Source organism: Triturus cristatus, chromosome 7 (genome assembly GCF_964204655.1).
Source record: "Triturus cristatus chromosome 7, aTriCri1.1, whole genome shotgun sequence".
Lineage (NCBI taxonomy): Eukaryota > Metazoa > Chordata > Amphibia > Caudata > Salamandridae > Triturus > Triturus cristatus.
The window spans coordinates 1,065,792,406-1,065,800,481 of NC_140590.1; the positions used below are offsets into that span (position 1 = coordinate 1,065,792,406).

At 43.6% G+C, this 8,076-nt stretch overlaps 1 protein-coding gene across 2 annotated transcripts in view; it reads right to left on the reverse strand.

Annotated features, from left to right (window-relative positions):
- Positions 1 to 5,558, reverse strand: part of LOC146811097 (E3 ubiquitin-protein ligase RNF14-like) — a 133,924-nt gene extending 128,366 nt beyond the window's left edge. The window contains exon 1 of one of the 2 annotated variants that reach the window (XM_085618143.1): positions 5,374 to 5,558. The gene's annotated coding sequence lies outside the window, so the exon portion shown is untranslated. The remainder of the gene's footprint in view (positions 1 to 5,373) is intronic. The other variant, XM_085618144.1, reaches the window with a different exon arrangement.
- Positions 5,559 to 8,076: the final 2,518 nt, after the last annotated feature.

Consider the following 8,076-nt stretch of genomic DNA (forward strand, 5'->3'; position numbering starts at 1 on the left):
AAATCTAACATAACATAACATAAAGGTTTATCAAAATATTTCTGAGTGTATGGCAGTCTTTGACTCCTAAATGTTTTCAAGCAAACCACTGTAGACTAATTACACACTTTTCAAACCATGTGCAGCTCATAATCCACATATTTGCATTCCAGAAAGGCCAACTACACCTTTCATGCTTCCAGTTTTTCAATCTCAGCAAAATGGTAACACTTCATTCTCATAACAATAACGTGAATCATTTTAGTTCCAAACCAATTCAGCTTGTGTCTGAAATATATTAAATGGTCATTATCCTTTTGTAGTATTTCTTCTTTGGTGTTATTTAACTGCTATTTGGATTTTAATATACATACACCCCCGGTGACCTGTTTTTATTTCACAATGTATTTCTATGGCCTTGACATCCTGTTGCTACTAGGGGGAATCAAATCAACGTTGTTAAGACAGACGGCTAAGAGTAACACATCATGTGTATGTGCAGTGCTCACTCAATCTTCTCTGGTCAATGAAATGAGAACCATAGATGTGGGTAATAATCACATCTCATGATGCATTAAATAGAAAATGTGTGCTATACAAAAAACTAATATTGTTATATTAAAGTAAGAGGTCTAATGTGTTCTGCGAAATAATAATGCAAACAGCTGTAAGACTCAGTTGTCACACTTAAATGGTCAAAAATCCCACTGTCCTGAGCAAGCCAACAAGAACTTTTGAACCACAAGAAATGCAAAAGTCCAGACAACTTACTATTGTGGACAACGTATGGCACTGCATACCTTCCAAATAGAGGTTGGTACTGTAAGACGGTGCCTGTTTAAATTAGAGGTGGGCAACCCAAGCAAGGCTCAAGCAGAACATCTAGCTCCGTCCTTATACCATGGGGACTAGCAAGCCAAAACAGTGCCACGCAAGATTCCCAGGCACTTCCTTTTCCCTCCTTAAAATGATATTTGAGATTATTGAACCAACTGCATTAATTTAGGTGGTCAAATAAATGAGCACAATGCATTGCTCCTTGATTGCCCTCCTTAGGGGTCAATGTTTCACCAGCTGCAGAACACCCTCCGTGCCGAATGATCCTTAGTGGATACTGAACCTCCCACACACAGTCATACAGACACTGCAAACCATGAGAACGGGACATCGTCCCATCACATGGCTTTACAGGGAAATGAGGGAACATACAGGGACCCCACTTAGGTCACTCAGAGACAAATGGGACATGGATACAAATCCACAAGGGTTTGCCCAAATAACCCCACTATAACTGGGCATGTACAAGCGAAACAACAGAAGAATGTATAATGTGGGGATAAACTACAAAACAAAACCTCAACACAGTGAAAACTCAAATTAGTCACTGGTCTAATTGAATACTTAGTCCTCTCTTCCAAATGTTTGAAGTACATATAGCTGTTTCCCTAGTTAAACATCCAGTCCCGTATGAGATGTAATCCTTTGGATATTTTTCACGCTGAGGATCAGATTATCCTCTTTTTCTTTGGGGTGTGTCCCCCAAATATTAGTGTCCAAGACTCAGATTCAGAGGGCTCATCCAACAAAAGTTGTTGACGCGTCTCGGCCCTTTCAATACGGGCCTCTTCAGGACAATGAAAGAACTGGAGAACAAAAACAATGACGAAGGTGCTTGGGCCAATATAGGTGAGGGCACCAGCCACTATGGTTTATGCATACGTCCCTCCGTGGAAGGATGATAAACTGATCCTTAGAGTGAAAAACGGCCAAAGGAGGTACTGGATTCGATATTTAACTAGGGAAATAGCCCCATGCACTCCAAACATTTGGAAGACAGGACAAAGTATTCGATTGTTGCACTGTTTCGTGAATTTATGTATTTGCATTATTTATGTTTTGATAGGGCTATTGAGTGCCCTTTGTATTTATATTGTTGTACTTTTGTTTATATTGTGATATATATATATATATATATATATGTTTCTAGATCTAAAGTGAAAAGAGCGAAGGTTATGGAGCTGGCTTAAGAATAAATAAATCATATAGTGTCACGCAAAGACAATTAGACCAGTGACTAATCTGAGTTTTCACTTTGATGAGGTTTTGTTTTGTAAGTTGTGCTCACATTGCACCTTCTTCTATTGGTTCGTCTGAATGGGATAGAGCCCTCGAATTCCTACACCAAGTCTTTTGCAGTGCTGGATTTCAGACTATATAGTTCACCATACTCTATAGGGCATACTTCATGCTGCACCAGTTCAACGGCTTCTTCCCCATGGCCTGCCTCAGATGCCTGCACTGCCATGAGTTTTCTACAGAGCTCCAGAACATGCTTTGGTCCAGTCCTACCCTCTCCACATACTGGCAGGCAGTCCACGAGACGCTCCGCGAGGTGACGGAGCTTCTGGAAATAGGAACCTGGGAGACTAATAAGCGGAAAGGTATCCCCTATAAGAATTAAGGTCCTAGAGAAGGGGAAAACAACCAAATAAACTGAAAAGACCTCTAAGCTGACCTGTATCTCTTCAATAGCTGGCCTCTCAGGCTCATGCAAAAATCACGTCCCCAAATTATTTGCTCAACCAGGGTATTTTCATAAAACCATATTTATCATTTATAAAAAAAATTGGGTTTTTCTCTTTTTCAAAGAATTTTTTCATTATTATAAATTAACACAAAACTTGAAAATAGACACACAAGCAGAATAGTCCTATTACATCACTGTCTCAATTTGGTTCATGTGTTGGATTTCATAAACAGCTTGGTATCTCAATTACTGTAACATGATTACATATAATAGACAAAAAACAATTTCAATATAAACAATTAATCATACACATAAAAAGGAAATAATTACAGCATGATGTAAATCAACGTGTAAAGATAGAAATAAGAGTAACCCCACACTCATTCATCAAACATGCATTCAAACACATCACATGCCTCATCCATACTCTCATACATACTACACCAGCAAATAATACATATAACTGTTGAAAGACAAAAGCGGGATCCAGTGAGTCAAATCAAATAACTTCATTATTACGATATATTGTTAAATCACAGCAGTTTCTTCTTTGTTTTTGTGTCTCAAACTGGATTCCCATCTGTAGCAAATAGGTCAACGCAAGTTTTGGTGGGACATAGGTAAAACCACATTCATCAGGACCAACTGTAATTCATTGTTTATTCAGAAAGATTTTTTAGTTGGGTGGAGTTAATCTGGGTCAATATATTCATTCCACACAAATGCGTGGATACACACTAGGTCAGCCAACTAGGGTGACTCTTTGCATGTCGTCAAAAATGCCAAAGCACAACCGTTATTGAGTCTCAAAATAGTCGGGCTATAATTGTGTTCTTTCCCCTTCATATATGTGACAGCTAGACGTAGGGCATCTAAATTTATCGTCCAATGCAATTACTTGGACATCCACAGCTGCTTGCCGGATGTTGTCTGCTGTCTACCCTTCATGCACCTTCGATTGGCATGTCGGCGTTTCTCCCAACAGTGTCTATTTTCAACTTTTGTGTTAATTTATAATAATGAAAAAATTATTTGAAAAAGAGAAAAACCCCAAAACTTTTTATAAATAATAAATATGGTTTTATTAAAATACCCTGTTTGAGCAAATAATTTGAGGACATGATTTTTGCATGAGCCTGAGAGGCCAGCTATTGAAGAGATACAGGTCAGTTTAGAGGTCTTTCCAGTTTCATAGGAACTTGGGATGCCAACGCCCTGGGCGTATTCAAACATGGAAAGCACTTAGTGGTTAGGGGACGCTTTGCTAGCCTCACATTGCTACTCGCTATGCATGCTATCACCCTCAAATGGTGATCGCCACAGCCCCCCAGGTTGGAGGCTTAGTACACAGGGAGTGCAGCAGTGGGGAGAGGCCTTACGCTCTGAGACGTTCCAGCATATCTGCAGGCACCCCATCTCCCCTGCATGGGACACCCTCCTGGACCACTTCCTCAGCCTAAGTCAGGATGACACTCTGCCCCTATGAATTCTGCAACATAGCCCTTCAGGAATCCGAGCCCCTCTCCTATATCAGGGCTCCAGTGACACGCCCACCTCTGGAGGCTCTTTCTCTTCCCCTAGCCCTGCCTCTGCCGGCATAACTAAGTCCTATCAGAGCACCACGCCCAGGCAACAGCTCCACGCCCGGGCACGATCTACAACCCACGTCAAGCAGCGCCATGGTCTCCAACCCCCTTCCCGGCCCTATCCCAACTTTGTGTCCTCATCTTGACACAAGGTCTGTTCATGCTACCATTGAGCCACCTGTGTGACCAAGAGGCATCCTTGGCCCTCCCCATTGCACACAGATGTCCACGTTTTGGACCGCTCATCCTCCTGTATTCAGCAAATGTCACATGGACACTCTATGTAACTCTTGACCAGTCACTGTGTTTATTGTTGGAAAACCCAAGCATTGCTCTTTGACGGCAAAAGGAAAAAAGGAACAAAATAGTAATTGAGGTCGATTCGTGGCACTTCCTATTTCGTCAAAGTTTGATATTGTATGAAAATCACTGGAATTCACTGTGTCTCATTTTGATAAAGTGTCAAATTTTAAATCAGCTTAAAGGAAATCAGCTGAAATTGAGTGTTATATTTAAGTATAGCTATTATGACCATAATGTCGCTCCACATACAATGTTGGCTTTACATATATCGAGTACATGACTAACTGATCTCCTGGTTCAGTCATGGGAGCGATGTCGGGGTGTTAAAGGTGGGGAAAAGTTCATGTCGGAAGTCTCTTTTTAACAAATGTTTATGCAGTGACATATTCAAATGGACTAAAATAAAAGACAACCATTTAAGAAATAAGAATTTCACTTTGAAGAGTATCATATTTTTACATGACCTTTGCTGTGTCATTTTCACGACAAATCATTTTAATGGATCAGCTCGATTCGTGCTAAGCTTTCCCCATCAATGTGCTGGGGTGTCAAGTCAAGCTCTACTGCCAAGTGTCTTGATGTCATGCCTAAAACTTTGAGAGAGTTATGGAGTTTTAGCCTACATGACTTTGATTTCTGTCACTTGTAGTTTGTGTTTTTTGTATTAAGTATGGACAGAGAAATCGCAGAACTGAAAGTGCGCCGACTAAAAAACTAGGATGAGCGAAAAATAGCACCTATGAAATTGGATCACTTGATAAGCGACTTGTAGTTCTTTGCCTCTTTTAAGTACAAAATATCAGGTCGGGCTGGACACACCTACTTGCGTGTCAGAGCAGTCGCTGACATGAACAGGCCTAGAGTAGTGTAGACCTGAAAGCAGGGCACCGGCTTCCCTTTCGCATCAACCGTGCAGAAAAAAGACCGGAAACTCTGCTCCTCTCGTCTTGACAGAGGTACATTTATCATAGAATATACCTGTTACGTGTCCCGACTGCCGTCTGTTGACGGGTCCGACTATTCACTGGATTACTTTTGCCCCCGATTAGCGGGCGAAATCAGAACTGACAAAGCTGGAACACCCCAGTTCCCCCATGAAAACGGACCAGGTGTTGGTGAGCAGACTTCCGCCTACGAGAGCCACCCGGCCTGCACATTGCGTCACGACTCAGGAGTGCGTCGCTTCCTGTTGCTGATTCCAGCACTTCTTCACGAACACCATAGCTGTGCTAGGCAGACTTCCGTGGGCGAGAGCCACCCGGCCTGTATACTGCGTCACGATCCCTGAGTGGGTCACCGTCGCCTCAATGAGTCTCCTCCTGCACCACTCCTTCCAGTGCATAACCGACTAGCTTAGCGGACCGCTAGCGTACCGCTGTCACGAGGACGGTGCTTGTGACGTATCCCCCTCTCTGCTCCTATCTTTAGTTTTAAGGGAATGGTTTGTCCCTTCATCATTCACCGCTTCCAGGGCTAAGGCTGGCTGGGCAGGCCGTTCAGTGGTGCTTGGCGGGTCCGCGGATTGAACCAAAACTAATTCACTCAGTTTACTATTTATATATTGCTAGAATTTGTAAGGCTCCTATTATGAATTAATTTTTCTTTGCCGTTCATCGTTAGGCTTAAACTAAAATGTCGATGCGTGGGTTTATGAACAGCTACAAATATTATTTGCTATAAACACAACTGAACCCCAATATCTCATGTATCCCGATTTTTTAATTAGGAAATTCGGCTCCATTTGTCGTTGTTCTAGCGCAAGAGATTACACTCCTATGAAGTAAACGCCGTACTGGGAAAAAGTTCAGTAGGAAAAACTTTATTCAATGACCAATACAGGTATTCTCAGGTCAAGCGCTCCGGGAACACGTCCAAACGCTTCATTCATTCTAGAAGGGACAGCTGATGATGAGAATAAGGGAAAAGGGGATGGTGCCCCGGAGAGTACAAAAGTGCAATAAAAAGAACACAAAACATTTCCCCCCTTTTGAATTGAAACAAGGGGACAAAGTACGTAAGGAAGAGGGAGGGTGGGGGAAGAGGGGGAAAAGGATGCAAAGAGGGGTTACAAATCCATTTGTTAATGATAACATACCAATACTATACATAGAAAGCTTTATGGGTGGAACAACATGTCACCCCACTCTACTGGTATTGCTTGAACAGTGCACAGAAGTGGAGTCCGTACTTCATGCACGTCAACATTGGGTTGCAACCATTTACCTTCAACCTCATTATCAGAATCACTTATGCACCCTCTTCCGGAGTTGAAAGTGTTGGTATCAATAGACCTGTGCAAATCACTAACAGGGCGGTCATGTCCTGAACTAGACACAATTGTCTCACTTTGCCACTGGATTCAAGCAAGCCTGGCTGAAGACGGCTGAAATGCCAGAAACCGGTCCTAGAAAGCTTGTTTCCGGTCCAGGGAAGACATGGCTTGGCAGTTCGAGCTGGACTGTTCCCATGAGGCACAGGGTCAGACTGATTTGCATATGGCCATGTCTGAACTGGGGTGGCAGAGTGGGCTAAAGAATGGTGATGGATTAAACCCAGATCAGTTGACTGGGGGTGAGTGCTTGCAATGTTCAACGCTCCGTCCATCATTTCCTTTGGTTTTGCTTTGTTCGCCATAAGTTGGCAGGGTATGCTCAGACGTGAGTCCCTTGCTCACTTTGCCACTGGATTCAAGCAAGCCTGGCTGAAGACGGCTGAAATGCCAGAAACCGGTCCTAGAAAGCTTGTTTCCGGTCCAGGGAAGACATGGCTTGGCAGTTCGGGCTGGACTGTTCCCATGAGGCACAGGGTCAGACTGATTTGCATATGGCCATGTCTGAACTGGGGTGGCAGAGTGGGCTAAAGAATGGTGATGTATTAAACCCAGATCAGTTGACTGGGGGTGAGTGCTTGCAATGTTCAACACTCCGTCCATCATTTCCTGTGGTTTTGCTTTGTTCGCCATAAGTTGGCAGGGTATGCTCAGACGTTAGTCCCTTGCTCACTTTGCCACTGGATTCAAGCAAGCCTGGCTGAAGACGGCTGAAATGCCAGAAACCGGTCCTAGAAAGCTTGTTTCCGGTCCAGGGAAGACATGGCTTGGCAGTTTGGGCTGGACTGTTCCCATGAGGCACAGGGTCAGACTGATTTGCATATGGCCATGTCTGAACTGGGGTGGCAGAGTGGGCTAAAGAATGGTGATGTATTAAACCCAGATCAGTTGACTGGGGGTGAGTGCTTGCAATGTTCAACACTCCGTCCATCATTTCCTTTGGTTTTGCTTTGTTCGCCATAAGTTGGCAGGGTATGCTCAGACGTGAGTCCCTTGCTCACTTTGCCACTGGATTCAAGCAAGCCTGGCTGAAGACGGCTGAAATGCCAGAAACCGGTCCTAGAAAGCTTGTTTCCGGTCCAGGGAAGACATGGCTTGGCAGTTCGGGCTGGACTGTTCCCATGAGGCACAGGGTCAGACTGATTTGCATATGGCCATGTCTGAACTGGGGTGGCAGAGTGGGCTAAAGAATGGTGATGTATTAAACCCAGATCAGTTGACTGGGGGTGAGTGCTTGCAATGTTCAACACTCCGTCCATCATTTCCTGTGGTTTTGCTTTGTTCGCCATAAGTTGGCAGGGTATGCTCAGACGTTAGTCCCTTGCTCACTTTGCCACTGGATTCAAGCAAGC